Here is a 23,012-nt window from a genome sequence, read left to right on the forward strand (position 1 = left end):
GTTAGCCATGAGGGGGTTAGCCCTGAGGGGGTTAGCCATGAGGGGATTAGCCCTCAGGGGGTTAGCCCTGAGGGGGTTAGCCATGAAGGGGTTAGCCATGAGGGGATTAGCCATGAGGGGGTTAGCCCTGAGGGGGTTAAAGGGTAGAAAGCACAAGGTTTTACTCACCAAAGTAACAGTGTGGTCAAAGAGTTAGTCACTTAGATCTGGTCACTAGATTACTATGGTAACCTCATTGATTCGCCCTCACTAGATCACCATGGTAACCTCACTGACTCTCCCTCACTATATCACTATGATAACCTCACTGACTCTCACTATATCACTATGGTAACCCCACTGACTCTCCCTATATCACTATGGTAACCCCACTGACTCTCCCTATATCACTATGATAACCTCACTGACTCTCACTATATCACTATGATAACCTCACTGACTCTCCCTATATCACTATGATAACCTCACTGACTCTCCCTATATCACTATGATAACCTCACTGACTCTCCTCCACTATGGTAACCCCACTGACTCTCCCTATGATCACTATGGTAACCTCACTGACTCTCCTCACTATGATAACCCCACTGACTCTCACTATATCACTATGATAACCTCACTGACTCTCCCTATATCACTATGACCCCACTGACTCTCACTATATCACTATGGTAACCCCACTGACTCTCCCTATATCACTATGGTAACCTCACTGACTCTCCCTATATCACTATGATAACCTCACTGACTCTCCCTATATCACTATGATAACCCCACTGACTCTCCCACTATATCACTATGGTAACCCCACTGACTCTCCCTATATCACTATGGTAACCCCACTGACTCTCCCTATATCACTATGATAACCCCACTGACTCTCCCTATATCACTATGGTAACCTCACTGACTCTCCCTATATCACTATGATAACCTCACTGACTCTCCCTATATCACTATGGTAACCTCACTGACTCTCCCTATATCACTATGGTAACCCCACTGACTCTCCCTATATCACTATGGTAACCCCACTGACTCTCCCTATATCACTATGGTAACCTCACTGACTCTCCCTATATCACTATGATAACCCCACTGACTCTCCCTATATCACTATGGTAACCCCACTGACTCTCCCTATATCACTATGATAACCTCACTGACTCTCCCTATATCACTATGATAACCTCACTGACTCTCCCTATATCACTATGATAACCTCACTGACTCTCCCTATATCACTATGGTAACCTCACTGACTCTCCCACTATATCACTATGGTAACCCCACTGACTCTCCCTATATCACTATGGTAACCCCACTGACTCTCCCTATATCACTATGGTAACCTCACTGACTCTCTATATCACTATGGTAACCTCACTGACTCTCCCTATATCACTATGGTAACCTCACTGACTCTCCCTATATCACTATGGTAACCTCACTGACTCTCCCTCCCTATATCACTATGATAACCTCACTGACTCTCCCTCCCTATATCACTATGATAACCTCACTGACTCTCCTATATCACTATGATAACCTCACTGACTCTCCCTCACTATATCACTATGATAACCTCACTGACTCTCACTATATCACTATGGTAACCTCACTGACTCTCCCTCACTATATCACTATGATAACCTTGACTCTCCCTACTATGACTCTGACCTCCCTATATCACTATGGTAACCTCACTGACTCTCCTATATCCTATGATAACCTCACTGACTCTCCCTATATCACTATGGTAACCTACTGACTCTCCCTATATCACTATGATAACCTCACTGACTCTCCCTATATCACTATGATAACCTCACTGACTCTCCCTATATCACTATGGTAACCTCACTGACTCTCCCTCCCTATATCACTGACTCTCCCTATATCACTATGGTAACCTCACTGACTCTCCCTCCCTATATCACTATGATAACCTCACTGACTCTCCCTACACTATGATAACCTCACTGACTCTCCTCACTATACTATGATAACCCCACTGACTCTCCCTATATCACTATGATAACCTCACTGACTCTCCCTATATCACTATGATAACTTCACTGACTCTCCCTCACTATATCACTATGATAACCTCACTGACTCTCCCTATATCACTATGATAACTTCACTGACTCTCCCTCACTATATCACTATGGTAACCTCACTGACTCTCCCTATATCACTATGATAACCTCAACTCTCCCTCATCACTATGATAACTCTCCTCTCCCTATATCACTATGGTAACCTCACTGACTCTCCCTCACTATATCTCCTCCCTATATCACTATGATAACCTCACTGACTCTCCCTCACTATATCACTATGATAACCTCACTGACTCTCCTCACTATATCACTATGGTAACCTCACTGACTCTCCCTATATCACTATGGTAACCCCACTGACTCTCACTATATCACTGTGGTAACCTCACTGACTCTACCTCCTATATCACTATGGTAACCTCACTGACTCTCCCTATATCACTATGATAACTTCACTGACTCTCCCTATATCACTATGGTAACCTCACTGACTCTCCCTATATCACTATGATAACTTCACTGACTCTCCCTATATCACTATGATAACCTCACTGACTCTCCCTCACTATATCACTATGGTAACCTCACTGACTCTCCCTCACTATATCACTATGGTAACCTCACTGACTCTCCCTCACTATATCACTATGATAACCCCACTGACTCTCCCTCACTATATCACTATGATAACCTCACTGACTCTCCCTATATCACTATGATAACCTCACTGACTCTCCCTATATCACTATGGTAACCTCACTGACTCTCCCTATATCACTATGATAACCTCACTGACTCTCCCTATATCACTATGATAACCTCACTGACTCTCCCTCACTATATCACTATGATAACCTCACTGACTCTCCCTATATCACTATGGTAACCTCACTGACTCTCCCTCCCTATATCACTATGATAACCTCACTGACTCTCCCTCACTATATCACTATGATAACTTCACTGACTCTCCCTCACTATATCACTATGGTAACCTCACTGACTCTCCCTATATCACTATGATAACTTCACTGACTCTCCCTCACTATATCACTATGGTAACTTCACTGACTCTCCCTCACTATATCACTATGGTAACCTCACTGACTCTCCCTATATCACTATGATAACTTCACTGACTCTCCCTCACTATATCACTATGGTAACCTCACTGACTCTCCCTCACTATATCACTATGGTAACCTCACTGACTCTCCCTATATCACTATGGTAACTTCACTGACTCTCCCTATATCACTATGGTAACCTCACTGACTCTCCCTCACTATATCACTATGGTAACCTCACTGACTCTCCCTCACTATATCACTATGATAACCCCACTGACTCTCCTCACTATACACTATGATAACCTCACTGACTCTCCCTATATCACTATGGTAACCTCACTGACTCTCCCTATATCACTATGATAACTCACTGACTCTCCTATATCACTATGGTAACCTCACTGACTCTCCCCCTATATCACAATGATAACCTCACTGACTCTCCCTCCCCTATATCACTATGATAACCTCACTGACTCTCCCTCATATCACTATGATAACCTCACTGACTCTCCCTATATCACTATGATAACCTCACTGACTCTCCCTATATCACTATGATAACCTCACTGACTCCCTCACTATGGTAACTTCACTGACTCTCCCTATATCACTATGATAACCTCCCTACTGACCTCCCTCCCTATATCACTATGGTAACCTCACTGACTCTCCCACTATATCACTATGGTAACCTCACTGACTCTCCCTATATCACTATGGTAACCTCACTGACTCTCCCTCACTATATCACTATGATAACCCCACTGACTCTCACTATATCACTATGATAACCTCACTGACTCTCCCTATATCACTATGATAACCTCACTGACTCTCCCTATATCACTATGATAACCTCACTGACTCTCCCTATATCACTATGGTAACCTCACTGACTCTCCCTATATCACTATGATATCTGACTCTCCCTATATCACTATGGTAACCTCACTGACTCTCCCTATATCACTATGATAACCTCACTGACTCTCCCTATATCAATATGTTAACCTATGATCTCCTCACTATGATAACCTCACTGACTCTCCTCACTATATCACTATGATAACCTCACTGACTCTCCCTCACTATATCACTATGATAACCTCACTGACTCTCCCTATATCACTATGGTAACCTCACTGACTCTCCTCCCTATATCACTATGATAACCTCACTGACTCTCCCTATATCACTATGATAACCTCACTGACTCTCCTCCTATATCACTATGATAACCTCACTGACTCTCCTCACTATATCACTATGGTAACCCCACTGACTCTCCCTATATCACTATGATAACCTCACTGACTCTCCTCACTAAATCACTATGATAACCTCACTGACTCTCCTATATCACTATGGTAACCTCACTGACTCTCACTGACTCTCCTGACTCTCCCTATATCACTATGATAACCTCACTGACTCTCCCTCACTATATCACTATGATAACCTCACTGACTCTCCCTATATCACTATGGTAACCTCACTGACTCTCCCTATATCACTATGGTAACCTCACTGACTCTCCCTATATCACTATGATAACCTCACTGACTCTCCCTATATCACTATGATAACCTCACTGACTCTCCCTATATCACTATGATAACCTCACTGACTCTCCCTATATCACTATGATAACCTCACTGACTCTCCCTATATCACTATGGTAACCTCACTGACTCTCCCTCACTATACCACTATGATAACCTCACTGACTCTCCCTATATCACTATGATAACCTCACTGACTCTCCTTTATCACTATGATAACCTCACTGACTCTCCCTATATCACTATGATAACCTCACTGACTCTCCCTATATCACTATGATAACCTCACTGACTCTCCCTATATCACTATGATAACCTCACTGACTCTCCCTATATCACTATGATAACCTCACTGACTCTCCCTCCTATATCACTATGATAACCTCACTGACTCTCCCACTATATCACTATGATAACCTCACTGACTCTCCCTCACTATATCACTATGGTAACCTCACTGACTCTCCCCCTATATCACTATGATAACCTCACTGACTCTCCCTCACTATATCACTATGGTAACCTCACTGACTCTCCCTCACTATCACTATGATAACCTCACTGACTCTCCCTATATCACTATGGTAACCCCACTGACTCTCACTATATCACTGTGGTAACCTCACTGACTCTCCTCCCTATATCACTATGGTAACCTCACTGACTCTCCCTATATCACTATGGTAACCTCACTGACTCTCCCTATATCACTATGATAACCTCACTGACTCTCCTCCTATATCACTATGGTAACCTCACTGACTCTCCCTATATCACTATGGTAACCTCACTGACTCTCCCTATGATAACCTATGACTCTCCTCACTATGATGGTAACCTCACTGACTCTCCTATATATCACTATGGTAACCTCACTGACTCTCCCTCACTATATCACTATGATAACCCCACTGACTAATATCACTATGATAACCTCACTGACTCTCCCTATATCACTATGATAACCTCACTGACTCTCCCTATATCACTATGGTAACCTCACTGACTCTCCCTATATCACTATGATAACCTCACTGACTCTCCCTCACTATATCACTATGATAACCTCACTGACTCTCCCTCACTATATCACTATGATAACCTCACTGACTCTCCCTCCCTATATCACTATGATAACCTCACTGACTCTCCCTCACTATATCACTATGATAACCTCACTGACTCTCCCTCCCTATATCACTATGATAACCTCACTGACTCTCACTATATCACTATGATAACCTCACTGACTCTCCTCACTATATCACTATGGTAACCTCACTGACTCTCCTCACTCACTCCCACTGACTCTCCCTATATCACTATGATAATTTCACTGACTCTCCCTCACTATATCACTATGGTAACTTCACTGACTCTCCCTCACTATATCACTATGGTAACCTCACTGACTCTCCCTATATCACTATGATAACTTCACTGACTCTCCCTCACTATATCACTATGGTAACCTCACTGACTCTCCCTCACTATATCACTATGGTAACCTCACTGACTCTCCCTCACTATATCACTATGGTAACCTCACTGACTCTCCCACTATATCACTATGGTAACCTCACTGACTCTCCCTATATCACTATGGTAACCTCACTGACTCTCCCTATATCACTATGGTAACCTCACTGACTCTCCCTATATCACTATGGTAACCTCACTGACTCTCCCTATATCACTATGATAACCTCACTGACTCTCCCTATATCACTATGATAACCTCACTGACTCTCCCTATATCACTATGATAACCTCACTGACTCTCCCTATATCACTATGATAACCTCACTGACTCTCCCTATATCACTATGATAACCTCACTGACTCTCCCTATCACTATGGTAACCTCACTGACTCTCCCCTATATCACTATGATAACTCTCCCTATATCACTGACTCTCCCCCTATATCACTATGATAACCTCACTGACTCTCCTCCCTATATCACTATGGTAACCTCACTGACTCTCCCTCACTATATCACTATGATAACCTCACTGACTCTCCTCACTATATCACTATGATAACCTCACTGACTCTCCCTATATCACTATGGTAACCTCACTGACTTCCTCCCTATATCACTATGATAACCTCACTGACTCTCCCACCCTATATCACTATGTTAACCTCACTGACTCTCCCTCCCTATATCACTATGGTAACCTCACTGACTCTCCCTCCCTATATCACTATGGTAACCTCACTGACTCTCCCTCACTATATCACTATGGTAACCTCACTGACTCTCCCTATATCACTATGGTAACCTCACTGACTCTCCCTCCCTATATCACTATGATAACCTCACTGACTCTCACTATATCACTATGGTAACCTCACTGACTCTCCTCACTATATCACTGTGGTAACCTCACTGACTCTCCCTCACTATATCACTATGGTAACCTCACTGACTCTCTCACTATATCACTATGATAACCTCACTGACTCCTCACTATGATAACCTCACTGACTCTCCCTATATCACTATGGTAACCTCACTGACTCTCCTCACTATACTACTATGATAACCTCACTGACTCTCCCTATATCACTATGGTAACCTCACTGACTCTCCTATATCACTATGATAACCTCACTGACTCTCCCTATATCACTATGGTAACCTCACTGACTCTCCTCTATATCACTATGGTAACCTCACTGACTCTCCTCACTATACCACTATGATAACTCACTGACTCTCCCTATATCACTGTGGTAACCTCACTGACTCTCCCTATATCACTATGATAACCTCACTGACTCTCCCTATATCACTATGGTAACCTCACTGACTCTCCTCCCTATATCACAATGATAACCTCACTGACTCTCCCCCTATATCACTATGATAACCTCACTGACTCTCCCTCACTATATCACTATGATAACCTCACTGACTCTCCCTATATCACTATGATAACCTCACTGACTCTCCTATATCACTATGATAACCTCACTGACTCTCCCTATATCACTATGGTAACTCACTGACTCTCCCTATATCACTATGATAACTTCACTGACTCTCCCTATATCACTATGATAACCTCACTGACTCTCCCTATATCACTATGATAACCTCACTGACTCTCCTCCCTATATCACTATGATAACCTCACTGACTCTCCTCTATATCACTATGATAACCCCACTGACTCTCCCTATATCACTATGATAACCTCACTGACTCTCCCTATATCACTATGATAACCCCTCTCCCTATATCAATATGGTAACTCACTGACTCTCCCTATATCACTATGATAACCTCACTGACTCTCCCTATATCACTATGGTAACCTCACTGACTCTCCCTATATCACTATGGTAACCTCACTGACTCTCCCTATATCACTATGGACTAATCACTATGATAACCTCACTGACTCTCCCTCACTATATCACTATGATAACCTCACTGACTCTCCCTATATCACTATGATAACCTCACTGACTCTCCCTATATCACTATGATAACCTCACTGACTCTCCCTATATCACTATGGTAACTTCACTGACTCTCCTATATCACTATGATAACCTCACTGACTCTCCTATATCACTATGATAACCTCACTGACTCTCCCTATATCACTATGATAACCTCACTGACTCTCCCTCCCTATATCACTATGATAACCTCACTGACTCTCACTATATCACTATGGTAACCCCACTGACTCTCCCTATATCACTATGATAACCTCACTGACTCTCCCTATATCACTATGATAACCTCACTGACTCTCCCTATATCACTATGGTAACCTCACTGACTCTCCCTATATCACTATGGTAACTTCACTGACTCTCCCTATATCACTATGATAACCTCACTGACTCTCCCTATATCACTATGATAACCTCACTGACTCTCCCTATATCACTATGATAACCTCACTGACTCTCCCTATATCACTATGATAACCTCACTGACTCTCCCTATATCACTATGATAACCTCACTGACTCTCCCTATATCACTATGATAACCTCACTGACTCTCCCTCCCTATATCACTATGATAACCTCACTGACTCTCCCTCACTATATCACTATGATAACCTCACTGACTCTCCCTATATCACTATGGTAACCTCACTGACTCTCCCTATATCACTATGATAACCTCACTGACTCTCCCACTATGGTAACCTCACTGACTCTCCCTATATCACTATGGTAACCTCACTGACTCTCCCTCCCTATATCACTATGATAACCTCACTGACTCTCCCTCACTATATCACTATGGTAACCTCACTGACTCTCCCTCCCTATCACTATGATAACCTCACTGACTCTCCCTATATCACTATGGTAACCTCACTGACTCTCCTATATCACTATGATAACCTCACTGACTCTCCCTATATCACTATGATAACCTCACTGACTCTCCCTATATCACTATGATAACCTCACTGACTCTCCCTATATCACTATGATAACCTCACTGACTCTCCCTTTATCACTATGATAACCTCACTGACTCTCCCTATATCACTATGATAACCTCACTGACTCTCCCTATATCACTATGATAACCTCACTGACTCTCCCTCCCTATATCACTATGATAACCTCACTGACTCTCCCTCACTATATCACTATGATAACCTCACTGACTCTCCCTCACTATATCACTATGATAACCTCACTGACTCTCCCTATATCACTATGGTAACCCCACTGACTCTCCCTATATCACTGTGGTAACCTCACTCTCCCTCCCTATATCACTATGGTAACCTAACTCTCCCTATATCACTGACTCTCCTGACTCTCCCTATATCACTATGGTAACCTCACTGACTCTCCCTATATCACTATGATAACCTCACTGACTCTCCTCCCTATATCACTATGATAACCTCACTGACTCTCCTCACTATATCACTATGGTAACCTCACTGACTCTCCCTATATCACTATGGTAACCTCACTGACTCTCCTCACTATCACTATGATAACCTCACTGACTCTCCCTATATCACTATGGTAACCTCACTGACTCTCCTCACTATATCACTATGGTAACCTCACTGACTCTCCTCCTATATCACTATGATAACCTCACTGACTCTCCCTATATCACTATGATAACCTCACTGACTCTCCCTATATCACTATGACACTGACTCTCCTCACTATATCACTATGATAACCTCACTGACTCTCCCTCACTATATCACTATGATAACCTCACTGACTCTCCCTATATCACTATGGTAACCTCACTGACTCTCCTCCCTATATCACTATGATAATCTCACTGACTCTCCTCACTATATCACTATGATAACCTCACTGACTCTCCTATATCACTATGGTAACCTCACTGACTCTCCTCACTATATCACTATGATAACCTCACTGACTCTCCTATATCACTATGGTAACCTCACTGACTCTCCTCCCTATATCACTATGATAACCTCACTGACTCTCCTCCCTATATCACTATGATAACCTCACTGACTCTCCTCACTATATCACTATGATAACCTCACTGACTCTCCTCACTATATCACTATGGTAACCCCACTGACTCTCCTATATCACTATGATAACCTCACTGACTCTCCTCACTATATCACTATGATAACCTCACTGACTCTCCTCACTATACCACTATGATAACTCACTGACTAATATCACTGTGGTAACTCACTGACTCTCCCTATATCACTATGATAACCTCACTGACTAATCACTATGTTAACCTCACTGACTCTCCCTATATCACTATGGTAACCTCACTGACTCTCCCTCCCTATATCACTATGATAACTCACTGACTGATAACCTCACTGACTCTCCTCACTATACTATGATAACCTCACTGACTCTCCCTATATCACTATGATAACCTCACTGACTCTCCCTATATCACTATGATAACCTCACTGACTCTCCCTATATCACTATGGTAACTTCACTATGATAACTCTCCCTATATCACTATGATAACCTCACTGACTCTCCCTATATCACTATGGTAACCTCACTGACTCTCCCTATATCACTATGGTAACCTCACTGACTCTCCTCACTATATCACTATGGTAACCTCACTGACTCTCTCTCCTCACTATATCACTATGATAACCTCACTGACTCTCCCTCCCTATATCACTATGATAACCTCACTGACTCTCCTCACTATATCACTATGATAACCTCACTGACTCTCCCTATATCACTATGGTAACCTCACTGACTCTCCCTATATCACTATGATAACCTCACTGACTCTCCTCACTATATCACTATGGTCACTGACTCTCCCTATATCACTATGTTAACCTCACTGACTCTCCTCACTATATCACTATGATAACCTCACTGACTCTCCCTATATCACTATGGTAACCTCACTGACTCTCCCTATATCACTATGATAACCTCACTGACTCTCCTCACTATATCACTATGGTAACTATGTTAACTGACTCTCCTCACTATATCTACTACTGACTCTCCCTATATCACTATGGTAACCTCACTGACTCTCCCTATATCACTATGATAACCTCACTGACTCTCCTATATCACTATGGTAACCTCACTGACTCTCCCTCCCTATATCACTATGATAACCTCACTGACTCTCCCTCCCTATATCACTATGATAACCTCACTGACTCTCCTCACTATACCACTATGATAACCCCACTGACTCTCCCTATATCACTATGATAACCTCACTGACTATATCACTATGATAACCTCACTGACTCTCCCTATATCACTATGGTAACTTCACTATATCACTATGATAACCTCACTGACTCTCCCTATATCACTATGATAACTCACTGACTCTCCCTATATCACTATGATAACCTCACTGACTCTCCTCACTATATCACTATGGTAACCTCACTGACTCTCCCTATATCACTATGGTAACCTCACTGACTCTCCTCACTATATCACTATGGTAACCTCACTGACTCTCCTCACTATATCACTATGGTAACCTCACTGACTCTCCCACTATATCACTATGGTAACCTCACTGACTCTCCTCACTATATCACTATGATAACCTCCACTGACTCTCCCTATATCACTATGATAACCTCACTGACTCTCCCTATATCACTATGGTAACCTCACTGACTCTCCTCACTATATCACTATGGTAACCCCACTGACTCTCCCTATATCACTATGGTAACCTCACTGACTCTCCTCACTATATCACTATGATAACCTCACTGACTCTCCCTATATCACTATGATAACCTCACTGACTCTCCTCACTATACACTATGATAACCTCACTGACTCTCCCTATATCACTATGGTAACCTCACTGACTCTCCCTATATCACTATGATAACCTCACTGACTCTCCCTATATCACTATGATAACCTCACTGACTCTCTCCACTATATCACTATGATAACCTCACTGACTCTCCCTCATATCACTATGGTAACCTCACTGACTCTCCCTCCCTATATCACTATGATAACCTCACTGACTCTCCTCACTATATCACTATGATAACCTCACTGACTCTCCTCACTATATCACTATGGTAACCTCACTGACTCTCCCTACACTCCCCACTGACTCTCCCTATATCACTATGGTAACCTCACTGACTCTCCCTCCCTATATCACTATGGTAACCTCACTGACTCTCCCTATATCACTATGGTAACCTCACTGACTCTCCTCCTATATCACTATGATAACCTCACTGACTCTCCTCACTATATCACTATGGTAACCTCACTGACTCTCCTCCCTATATCACTATGATAACCTCACTGACTCTCCCTATATCACTATGATAACTCTCTCCCTATATCACTATGGTAACCTCACTGACTCTCCCTATATCACTATGATAACCTCACTGACTCTCCCTATATCACTATGATAACCTCACTGACTCTCCCTATATCACTATGATAACCTCACTGACTCTCCCTATATCACTATGATAACCTCACTGACTCTCCCTCCCTATATCACTATGATAACCTCACTGACTCTCCCACTATATCACTATGATAACCTCACTGACTCTCCTCACTATATCACTATGATAACCTCACTGACTCACACTGAACTCTGACTCTCACTATATCACTATGGTAACCTCACTGACTCTCCTCCTATATCACTATGGTAACCTCACTGACTCTCCCTATATCACTATGGTAACCTCACTGACTCTCCCTCCTATATCACTATGATAACCTCACTGACTCTCCTCACTATATCACTATGGTAACCTCACTGACTCTCCTCCCTATATCACTATGATAACCTCACTGACTCTCCCTATATCACTATGATAACTTCACTGACTCTCCCTATATCACTATGGTAACCTCACTGACTCTCCCTATATCACTATGGTAACCTCACTGACTCTCCTCTATATCACTATGATAACCTCACTGACTCTCCTCACTATATCACTATGGTAACCTCACTGACTCTCCTCACTATATCACTATGGTAACCTCACTGACTCTCCTCACTATACTATGATAACCCTACTGACTCTCCCTATATCACTATGATAACCTCACTGACTCTCCCTATATCACTATGATAACCTCACTGACTCTCCCTATATCACTATGATAACACTGATGGTAACCTCACTGACTCTCCCTATATCACTATGATAACCTCACTGACTCTCCCTATATCACTATGGTAACCTCACTGACTCTCCCTCACTATATCACTATGATAACCTCACTGACTCTCCTCACTATATCACTATGATAACCTCACTGACTCTCCCTATATCACTATGGTAACCTCACTGACTCTCCTCCCTATATCACTATGGTAACTCCCACTGATAACTCTCTCTCCTCTATATCACTATGGTAACCTCACTGACTCTCCTCCTATATCACTATGATAACCTCACTGACTCTCCCTATATCACTATGGTAACCTCACTGACTCTCCCTCCCTATATCACTATGATAACCTCACTGACTCTCCTCCTATATCACTATGGTAACCTCACTGACTCTCCTCACTATATCACTATGGTAACCTCACTGACTCTCCCTATATCACTATGATAACTACTGACTCTCCTCTATACACTATGATAACCTCACTGACTCTCCTCCTATATCACTATGGTAACCTCACTGACTCTCCCTATATCACTATGATAACCCCACTGACTCTCCTATATCACTATGATAACCTCACTGACTGATAACCTCACTGACTCTCCCTATATCACTATGGTAACTCACTGACTCTCCCTATATCACTATGATAACCTCACTGACTCTCCCTTTATCACTATGATAACCTCACTGACTCTCCCTATATCACTATGATAACCTCACTGACTCTCCCTTTATCACTATGATAACCTCACTGACTCTCCCTATATCACTATGATAACCTCACTGACTCTCCCTATATCACTATGATAACCTCACTGACTCTCCCTCACTATATCACTATGATAACCTCACTGACTCTCCCTATATCACTATGGTAACCTCACTGACTCTCCCTATATCACTATGTTAACCTCACTGACTCTCCCTATATCACTATGGTAACCTCACTGACTCTCCCTATATCACTATGTTAACCTCACTGACTCTCCCTCCCTATATCACTATGGTAACCTCACTGACTCTCCTCACTATATCACTATGGTAACCTCACTGACTCTCCCTCCCTATATCACTATGATAACCTCACTGACTCTCCTCACTATATCACTATGGTAACCTCACTGACTCTCCTCCCTATATCACTATGGTAACCTCACTGACACTCCTATATCACTATGACTCACTGACTCTCCCTATATCACTATGGTAACCTCACTGACTCTCCCCTATATCACTATGATAACTGACTCTCCCTATATCACTATGATAACCTCACTGACTCTCCCTATATCACTATGATAACCTCACTGACTCTCCCTATATCACTATGATAACCTCACTGACTCTCCCCTATATCACTATGATAACCTCACTGACTCTCCTCACTATATCACTATGATAACCTCACTGACTCTCCCTATATCACTATGGTAACTTCACTGACTCTCCTATATCACTATGATAACCTCACTGACTCCTCCCTTTATCACTATGATAACCTCACTGACTCTCCCTTTATCACTATGATAACCTCACTGACTCTCCTCCTATATCACTATGATAACCTCACTGACTCTCCCTTTATCACTATGATAACCCACTGACTCTCCCTATATCACTATGATAACCTCACTGACTCTCCCCCTATATCACTATGATAACCTCACTGACTCTCCTCCCTATATCACTATGATAACCTCACTGACTCTCCTCACTATATCACTATGATAACCTCACTGACTCTCCTCACTATATCACTATGATAACCTCACTGACTCTCCCTATATCACTATGGTAACCCCACTGACTCTCACTATATCACTGTGGTAACCTCACTGACTCTCCTCCCTATATCACTATGGTAACCTCACTGACTCTCCTATATCACTATGGTAACCTCACTGACTCTCCTCCTATATCACTATGATAACCTCACTGACTCTCCTCACTATATCACTATGGTAACCTCACTGACTCTCCTCCCTATATCACTATGATAACCTCACTGACTCTCCCTATATCACTATGATAACTCACTGACTCTCCCTATATCACTATGGTAACCTCACTGACTCTCCCTATATCACTATGATAACCTCACTGACTCTCCCTATATCACTATGATAACCTCACTGACTCTCCCTCCCTATATCACTATGATAACCTCACTGACTCTCCCTCACTATATCACTATGATAACCTCACTGACTCTCCCTATATCACTATGGTAACCTCACTGACTCTCCCTCACTATATCACTATGATAACCTCACTGACTCTCCCTATATCACTATGGTAACCCCACTGACTCTCCCTATATCACTGTGGTAACCTCACTGACTCTCCCTATATCACTATGGTAACCTCACTGACTCTCCCTATATCACTATGGTAACCTCACTGACTCTCCCTATATCACTATGATAACCTCACTGACTCTCCTCACTATATCACTATGGTAACCTCACTGACTCTCCCTCCCTATATCACTATGATAACCTCACTGACTCTCCCTATATCACTATGATAACTTCACTGACTCTCCCTATATCACTATGGTAACCTCACTGACTCTCCCTATATCACTATGGTAACCTCACTGACTCTCCCTCACTATACCACTATGATAACCTCACTGACTCTCCCTCACTATACCACTATGGTAACCTCACTGACTCTCCCTCACTATGTCACTATGGTAACCTCACTGACTCTCCTCACTATACCACTATGGTAACCCACTGACTCTCACTATATCACTATGATAACCTCACTGACTCTCCTCACTATATCACTATGATAACCTCACTGACTCTCCCTATATCACTATGATAACCTCACTGACTCTCCCTATATCACTATGGTAACCTCACTGACTCTCCCTATATCACTATGATAACCTCACTGACTCTCCCTATATCACTATGGTAACCTCACTGACTCTCCTCACTATATCACTATGATAACCTCACTGACTCTCCTCACTATATCACTATGATAACCTCACTGACTCTCCCTATATCACTATGGTAACCTCACTGACTCTCCTCCTATATCACTATGATAACTCACTGACTCTCCTCACTATATCACTATGATAACCTCACTGACTCTCCTCACTATATCACTATGATAACCTCACTGACTCTCCTCACTATATCACTATGATAACCTCACTGACTCTCCTATATCACTATGGTAACCTCACTGACTCTCCCTATATCACTATGGTAACCCCACTGACTCTCCCTCACTATACCACTATGATAACCTCACTGACTCTCCCTATATCACTATGATAACTTCACTGACTCTCCCTATATCACTATGGTAACCCCACTGACTCTCCCTCACTATACCACTATGATAACCTCACTGACTCTCCCTATATCACTATGTTAACCTCACTGACTCTCCCTATATCACTATGGTAACCCCACTGGCTCTCCCTATATCACTATGGTAACCCCACTGACTCTCCCTATATCACTATGTAACCTCACTGACTCTCCTATACCACTATGATAACCTCACTGACTCTCCTATATCACTATGGTAACCTCACTGACTCTCCTATATCACTATGATAACTCACTGACTCTCCTATATCACTATGGTAACCTCACTGACTCTCCTCCCTATATCACTATGATAACCTCACTGACTCTCCCTCCCTATATCACTATGATAACCTCACTGACTCTCCTCCCTATATACCACTATGATAACCTCACTGACTCTCCCTATATCACTATGATAACCTCACTGACTCTCCCTATATCACTATGATAACCTCACTGACTCTCCCTATATCACTATGATAACTATGACTAACCTTTATCACTATGATAACCTCCTGACTCTCCTTTATCACTATGATAACCTCACTGACTCTCCCTATATCACTATGATAACCTCACTGACTCTCCCTTTATCACTATGATAACCTCACTGACTCTCTATATCACTATGATAACCTCACTGACTCTCCCTATATCACTATGATAACCTCACTGACTCTCCTCCTATATCACTATGATAACCTCACTGACTCTCCTCACTATATCACTATGATAACCTCACTGACTCTCCTCACTATATCACTATGATAACCTCACTGACTATCCCTATATCACTATGGTAACCCCACTGACTCTCCTATATCACTATGGTAACCTCACTGACTCTCCCTCCTATATCACTATGGTAACCTCACTGACTCTCCCTATATCACTATGGTAACCTCACTGACTCTCCCTCCTATATCACTATGATAACCTCACTGACTCTCCTCACTATATCACTATGGTAACCTCACTGACTCTCCTCCCTATATCACTATGATAACTCTCTCCTATATCACTATGATAACCTCACTGACTCTCCTATATCACTATGGTAACCTCACTGACTCTCCCTATATCACTATGATAACCTCACTGACTCTCCCTATATCACTATGATAACCTCACTGACTCTCCTATATCACTATGATAACCTCACTGACTCTCCCTATATCACTATGATAACCTCACTGACTCTCCTCCTATATCACTATGATAACCTCACTGACTCTCCCTCACTATATCACTATGATAACCTCACTGACTCTCCCTATATCACTATGATAACCTCACTGACTCTCCCTATATCACTATGATAACTTCACTGACTCTCCCTTTATCACTATGATAACCTCACTGACTCTCCCTTTATCACTATGATAACCTCACTGACTCTCCCTATATCACTATGATAACCTCACTGACTCTCCCTTTATCACTATGATAACCTCACTGACTCTCCCTATATCACTATGATAACCTCACTGACTCTCCCTCCCTATATCACTATGATAACCTCACTGACTCTCCCTCCCTATATCACTATGATAACCTCACTGACTCTCCCTCACTATATCACTATGATAACCTCACTGACTCTCCCTCACTATATCACTATGATAACCTCACTGACTCTCCCTATATCACTATGGTAACCCCACTGACTCTCACTATATCACTGTGGTAACCTCACTGACTCTCCCTCCCTATATCACTATGGTAACCTCACTGACTCTCCCTATATCACTATGGTAACCTCACTGACTCTCCCTATCTATATCACTATGATAACCTCACTGACTCTCCCTCACTATATCACTATGGTAACCTCACTGACTCTCCCTCCCTATATCACTATGATAACCTCACTGACTCTCCCTATATCACTATGATAACTTCACTGACTCTCCCTATATCACTATGGTAACCTCACTGACTCTCCCTATATCACTATGATAACCTCACTGACTCTCCCTATATCACTATGATAACCTCACTGACTCTCCCTATATCACTATGATAACCTCACTGACTCTCCCTATATCACTATGATAACCTCACTGACTCTCCCTCACTATATCACTATGATAACCTCACTGACTCTCCTCACTATATCACTATGATAACCTCACTGACTCTCCCTATATCACTATGGTAACCCCACTGACTCTCACTATATCACTATGGTAACCTCACTGACTCTCCTCCCTATATCACTATGGTAACCTCACTGACTCTCCCTATATCACTATGGTAACCTCACTGACTCTCCCTCCTATATCACTATGATAACCTCACTGACTCTCCTCACTATATCACTATGGTAACCTCACTGACTCTCCTCCCTATATCACTATGATAACCTCACTGACTCTCCCTATATCACTATGATAACTTCACTGACTCTCCCTATATCACTATGGTAACCTCACTGACTCTCCTATATCACTATGGTAACCTCACTGACTCTCCTCACTATCACTATGATAACCTCACTGACTCTCCTCACTATACCACTATGGTAACCTCACTGACTCTCCTCACTATATCACTATGGTAACCTCACTGACTCTCCTCACTATACCACTATGATAACCCCACTACTCTCTCTCACTATATCACTATGATAACCTCACTGACTCTCCCTATATCACTATGATAACCTCACTGACTCTCCCTATATCACTATGATAACCTCACTGACTCTCCCTATATCACTATGGTAACCTCACTGACTCTCCCTCACTATGATAACTATACTCACTATGGTAACCTCACTGACTCTCCTCACTATATCACTATGATAACCTCACTGACTCTCTCTCACTATACCACTATGATAACCTCACTGACTATATCACTATGGTAACCTCACTGACTCTCCCTCCCTATATCACAATGATAATCTCACTGACTCTCCTCACTATATCACTATGATAACCTCACTGACTCTCCTCACTATATCACTATGGTAACCTCACTGACTCTCCTCACTATATCACTATGATAACCTCACTGACTCTCCTATATCACTATGGTAACCTCACTGACTCTCCCTCCCTATATCACAATGATAACCTCACTGACTCTCCTTCCCTATATCACTATGATAACCTCACTGACTCTCCCTCACTATATCACAATGATAACCTCACTGACTCTCCCTATATCACTATGTTAACCTCACTGACTCTCCCTCACTATACCACTATGATAACCTCACTGACTCTCCCTATATCACTGTGGTAACCTCACTGACTCTCCCTATATCACTATGATAACCTCACTGACTCTCCCTATATCACTATGTTAACCTCACTGACTCTCCCTTATATCACTATGTTAACCTCACTGACTCTCCTCACTATACCACTATGATAACCTCACTGACTCTCCCTATATCACTGTGGTAACCTCACTGACTCTCCCTATATCACTATGATAACCTCACTGACTCTCCTATATCACTATGGTAACCTCACTGACTCTCCCTCCCTATATCACTATGATAACCTCACTGACTCTCCTCCTATATCACTATGATAACCTCACTGACTGTCCTCACTATACCACTATGATAACCTCACTGACTCTCCCTATATCACTATGATAACCTCACTGATGATATCACTATGATAACCTCACTGACTCTCCTATATCACTATGGTAACTTCACTGACTCTCCCTATATCACTATGATAACTTCACTGACTCTCCCTTTATCACTATGATAACCTCACTGACTCTCCTTTATCACTATGATAACCTCACTGACTCTCCTTTATCACTATGATAACCTCACTGACTCTCCTCCTATATCACTATGATAACCTCACTGACTCTCCTCACTATACCACTATGATAACCCCACTGACTCTCCCTATATCACTATGATAACCTCACTGACTCTCCCTATATCACTATGATAACCTCACTGACTCTCCCTATATCACTATGGTAACTTCACTGACTCTCCTTCACTGACTCTCCTTATCACTATGATAACCTCACTGACTCTCCTTTATCACTATGATAACCTCACTGACTCTCCCTTATCATATCACTATGATAACCTCACTGACTCTCCCTATGATAACCTCACTGATCACTATGATAACCTCACTGACTCTCCCTATATCACTATGATAACCTCACTGACTCTCCTCTCCCTATATCACTATGATAACCTCACTGACTCTCCTCTATATCACTATGATAACCTCACTGACTCTCCCTCCCTATATCACTATGATAACCTCACTGACTCTCCTCTCACTATATCACTATGATAACCTCACTGACTCTCCTCACTATATCACTATGATAACCTCACTGACTCTCCCTATATCACTATGATAACCTCACTGACTCTCCTCCTATATCACTATGATAACTGACTCACTGATCTATGTTAACTCACTGACTCTCCTCACTATACACTATGATAACCTCACTGACTCTCCTCACTATATCACTATGGTAACCTCACTGACTCTCCCTCATATCACTATGATAACCTCACTGACTCTCCTCTATATCACTATGATAACCTCACTGACTCTCCCTATATCACTATGTTAACCTCACTGACTCTCCTCCTACTATATCACTATGATAACCTCACTGACTCTCCCTATATCACTATGGTAACCTCACTGACTCTCCTCCCTATATCACTATGATAACCTCACTGACTCTCCCTCCTATATCACTATGATAACCTCACTGACTCTCCTCACTATACACTATGATAACCTCACTGACTCTCCTATATCACTATGATAACCTCACTCTCTCCTATATCACTATGATAACCTCACTGACTCTCCTATATCACTATGGTAACCTCACTGACTCTCCCTATATCACTATGATAACCTCACTGACTCTCCTATATCACTATGATAACCTCACTGACTCTCCTCCTATATCACTATGATAACCTCACTGACTCTCCTCACTATATCACTATGGTAACCTCACTGACTCTCCTCACTATATCACTATGGTAACCTTCACTGACTCCCCTATATCACTATGATAACTTCACTGACTCTCCCTTATCACTATGATAACCTCACTGACTCTCCCTTTATCACTATGATAACCTCACTGACTCTCCCTATATCACTATGATAACCTCACTGACTCTCCCTATATCACTATGATAACCTCACTGACTCTCCCTATATCACTATGATAACCTCACTGACTCTCCTATATCACTATGATAACCTCACTGACTCTCCCTCCTATATCACTATGATAACCTCACTGACTCTCCCTATATCACTATGATAACCTCACTGACTCTCCTCACTATATCACTATGGTAACCTCACTGACTCTCCTATATCACTATGATAACCTCACTGACTCTCCTCACTATATCACAATGATAACCTCACTGACTCTCCCTATATCACTATGATAACCTCACTGACTCTCCTCCTATATCACTATGATAACCTCACTGACTCTCCCTATATCACTATGATAACCTCACTGACTCTCCTCACTATATCCACTATGATAACCTCACTGACTCTCCCTATATCACTATGGTAACCTCACTGACTCTCCTTTATATCACTATGATAACCTCACTGACTCTCCCTATATCACTATGATAACCTCACTGACTCTCCTCACTATATCACTATGATAACCTCACTGACTCTCCTCACTATCCACTATGATAACCTCACTGACTCTCCCTATATCACTATGATAACCTCACTGACTCTCCTCCCTATATCACTATGATAACCTCACTGACTCTCCTCCTATATCACTGATAACCTCACTGACTCTCCTCACTATATCACTATGATAACCCACTGACTCTCCCTATATCACTATGATAACCTCACTGACTCTCCCTATATCACTGATAACCTCACTGACTCTCCCTATATCACTATGGTAACCTCACTGACTCTCCCTATATCACTATGATAACCTCACTGACTCTCCCTATATCACTATGATAACTCACTGACTCTCCCTATATCACTATGATAACCTCACTGACTCTCCCTCACTATATCACTATGGTAACCTCACTGACTCTCCTCACTATGTCACTATGGTAACCTCACTGACTCACTGACTATGGTAACCTCACTGACTCTCCTCACTATACCACTATGATAACCTCACTGACTCTCCTCACTATATCACTATGATAACCTCACTGACTCTCCTATATCACTATGATAACCTCACTGACTCTCCCTATATCACTATGATAACCTCACTGACTCTCCCTATATCACTATGATAACCTCACTGACTCTCCTATATC

At 42.2% G+C, this 23,012-nt stretch overlaps 2 long non-coding RNA genes across 2 annotated transcripts in view; both read right to left on the reverse strand.

Moving 5' to 3' along the window:
- Positions 1–2,024: 2,024 nt before the first annotated feature.
- On the reverse strand, positions 2,025–6,230 carry LOC127907101 (uncharacterized). The gene is made up of 3 exons (XR_008063215.1): positions 6,070–6,230; positions 3,026–3,233; positions 2,025–2,178 (listed from the first exon to the last, which is right to left on the reverse strand). It is a non-coding gene; the product is annotated as an uncharacterized LOC127907101 (long non-coding RNA).
- Positions 6,231–13,996: 7,766 nt separating this feature from the next.
- The window catches only part of LOC127907099 (uncharacterized), a 30,436-nt gene continuing 21,420 nt past the window's right edge, over positions 13,997–23,012 (reverse strand). Inside the window, exons 13-14 of the long non-coding RNA XR_008063190.1 lie at positions 19,856–20,019; positions 13,997–14,272 (exon numbers count right to left, since the gene is read on the reverse strand). This is a non-coding gene — a long non-coding RNA (uncharacterized LOC127907099). The remainder of the gene's footprint in view (positions 14,273–19,855; positions 20,020–23,012) is intronic.

This window comes from Oncorhynchus keta, chromosome 14 (genome assembly GCF_023373465.1).
Source record: "Oncorhynchus keta strain PuntledgeMale-10-30-2019 chromosome 14, Oket_V2, whole genome shotgun sequence".
NCBI lineage: Eukaryota > Metazoa > Chordata > Actinopteri > Salmoniformes > Salmonidae > Oncorhynchus > Oncorhynchus keta.